Source organism: Scardinius erythrophthalmus, assembly GCF_964197995.2.
Source record: "Scardinius erythrophthalmus genome assembly, chromosome: 2".
Classification (NCBI taxonomy): domain Eukaryota; kingdom Metazoa; phylum Chordata; class Actinopteri; order Cypriniformes; family Leuciscidae; genus Scardinius; species Scardinius erythrophthalmus.
The window spans coordinates 10553917-10557342 of NC_138222.1; positions in this window are offsets into that span (position 1 = coordinate 10553917).

Genomic DNA, 3426 nt, shown 5'->3' on the forward strand with positions numbered 1-3426 from the left:
GCCAACTCGAATCATCTTAAGGCCAATAAGCATATCACTTCAGTGTGTCATTAGATCTGTTATCATTTTGTCAATGAAATATAAATTATCAACAATTATATATATATATATATATAAAGATTTGATCAATATTGATTCACATATCATCCTCTCATTTCCACACAACCCACCACTCTGTAGCCTAACTTACCATGCCTATCTAAATGTATAGCTACAGCAAATCAAGACAATAACATTCCACAGTTTGGATTCTTCTGCAAATTATGAAAAGATTAAATTCAGATCCCCAAACCCTGTGTAAAAACCATACTCACACAATCGCCAACTCGCTGCAAAAAGAATAAATCCGCTGCACTCGTAATGATAGACAGTAAGTTACATAAACTCGTAATACTCACGTTCTGAAGAATGCGACTATGACGTAACAATCGACCACACAAGTTTCAGACGATGCAGACAGATTCTATTGTGAAATTGTGAGTTATTTTGTTTTAAAACAATGTGAGGAATGTGCTGAAATTACTGTTTATGTATTATTTATTTATCAAATCTAGTAATTTAAAGGTAAATACAATAAAAAAGAACAAAAAAATCTCCAAAAAAAAGTTGCATTCAAAAATTGAAAAAATATTATCAAAATAAAATAAAATAAAATAAGCGTTCTAAACAAAAAACATAAGTAATTTTAGGGCTTCGGGTCATTTTGACTTGCGAGGGATATGTTACAAATTGCGAGGGAAGAATGAGGTTTACATTTTTGGATGAACTATCCGTTTAAAATGTAATCGGCTGGGGCACAAAACTAACCATGACCTGAAATGATAAAAAGTGGAGAACGCATACAGACCATAAGCCTATTAAAAAACAAAGTGTAAAAGTGTGCAAAATCTAACAAGATGTGTCTGGTTTTGAACTGATGAGATCTATGATTGTACGGACGTGTGTATGACAGCCAAGGCCGGACTTACCATTGGGCTTGACTGGGCTCAAGCCCATGGGCCCCGTCCAATAGGGGGCCCCGTCCGTTTACGTTTGATTTTTTCAATAATATGTCAGTCATTTAATTTTTCATTTAAAGTTTGTTGATTTGTCTAGCATTGTTATTGGCCCTGCCCTGCAATGAAAAATGTTTTTTAATTAGCTAAATTAAATGTCATTCATCTTGAGGTTTGCTGATTGGTTATCAGTTACTTAGTGCCTTGTTTACTGCCGAACCGTTGAAAAAACCTGTCTGCATTAGACAGTAGCCGCATTTCCATTACCCTTCAAATTGCGCAAATTGAAATTGCGAAATGAAAATACGCTCGCATGAGGTGGTTTTTCGGGCAATTCGAAAAAAAGGAATATTTCGCAAAACTGCAATGGAAAAGCATTTACGCATTTTTGCGCATTTACAGTCACCTGAGTTAGAAGACGCGGTGTGTTTGAGGTCCATGTATAGCTACGCAAATAATAATAATTTTATATTATTTAATTATAACATTTAATAGGCTATATTTAGAAGACGCTTTTATGCAAAAAAGGAACAATGCTGAGTGTGGAGCGCGCGCTGCATGGCACGGAGGCGCGGCTGCGAACACTTGCATTTTCCTATCAACAGTGGAAACAACTTAAAATACTTTGACCATTTCTGGTCATACAGAAAATAATAATACATTATTCCCAACTACTTTTATTTGTGTAAACTCACAATAACAAGAAAACGTTGTGCTTTTGTAAAATAAATGAAAACAATCAGACGCACTTGCATGATCTCCGTAAACTGGAGCGCGAGAACTGAAACAAAATATAGCCTATGTAGGCTAAAGCTTGAAATGTCCACTTTAAAACAAACAAATTCGAATCGAAAGCTAATACCTTCTGATGTGCATTTCTCTCTAAAGGCGCATCTGCTTAACAGCGGAGATGGAGATGTGATTTTAGCCAAAGCAATAGGCTAGTTTATTAAAAATATTAATGGCCCTTCTCATTCAGCACTGCGGGAAAAACATCAATTCCAGGTTCTAATTTGGCCTTTGAAAACCAGAAAAATCGACATGTTTTCCATATTAATTTGTGAATATTTTAAATGTTTAATAGGCCTAAAGGGGCAAAAAGTCATAAACAAAAATCAGAAAATTCGTCGATATTTACTTTTTTTGCGCAGGAGTTGGTGTAGCCAGTTCAAATTAAAATGTTGGTGTTCAACTTTGCGTTTTAAAAAGACAACAACCGTTCATTTTTCGTTTTTCAATTACGGGTTAAAAAAGGAAAAACGAATGGACACAAAAGTAGCCTACATGGATAGTTTGGACAGAATACGAGACAGAGTTCTTTATTAAATTCATAAAAGAAACAATAATTAACCTATAGGAATACTGGATTCTAAATCTCAAAAAAATGCCACAATCAAAACATATGTTTTCAAGGTAAATACGTGTTTTATTCTCATTCTGACCAAGACATTTGTGCATTGCAATAAACTTATGATCACTTTGAACTTTTTTAATCTTTATTTATTTTTATTTATTTATTACTTAAATCAGTGGTCATATAAATAAATTATTACGTTTTTTTAACATGTAACACTGTCTATGGTACCAGTCACCTTTTGAAAGTAGCTTTGCACTTCAAATAACGATTGGATCAATTATATTGTTACGCCACCAGATGACGACAAATGACTTTTAAAAAACATTTGTCATTGAATCGTTCATTCAGGAGATTAGTTCAAAAATGCTGATTCATCTATGAAACAAGTGCATTTGATTGAGGAATTGAATCATTCATTCAAACCCGAATGAATAATTTTTTAATAATTCAGATTAATTAAACATTTTTAATATACTTCAGCAATTAACTTAAAATTAACTTAAAAAAATTATGTTATTTTGTTTAGTTGTTTTTTTCAGAATCGTGATCTTTATTTTTATTCTCAGTTTATCCAGAATTGTGTAGCTCTAATACACAGCTTGTGTATGTATCATTTTGTTCTATTTAAAGTAATGTATAGAAGGTAGGGCCCGAGAGTGACTCAAGCCCAGGGGCCCCCACCACCCTAAGTCCTGCCCTGATGACAGCCTATATGGAGCTGCAGCCAAATCAAATTTAGAGAAATTACAAACAACATGACGTTTTAATATGAATATACACTTAACTTCCAAATTTAGAAAGAGGTCCATTTTATCCCAGCTCAGAGGAATTCAAAGATATGAAATAGCTGAAAAAATTAAGATACATCTACATTAGTTAATAAACTAACAATGAAAAATACTTCTACTGAAGTTACTCAAGTTCCACTTATAAATCTTAATCTAATCTCACATATTTTAAGATCAAAAGTTGTATTTATTAACATTAGTTAATGCACTGTGAGTTAACATAAACATTTGTAAAATTAACATTAAGGTTAATGTATAGTAAAAATGTTGTTTATTTGTTAGTTCA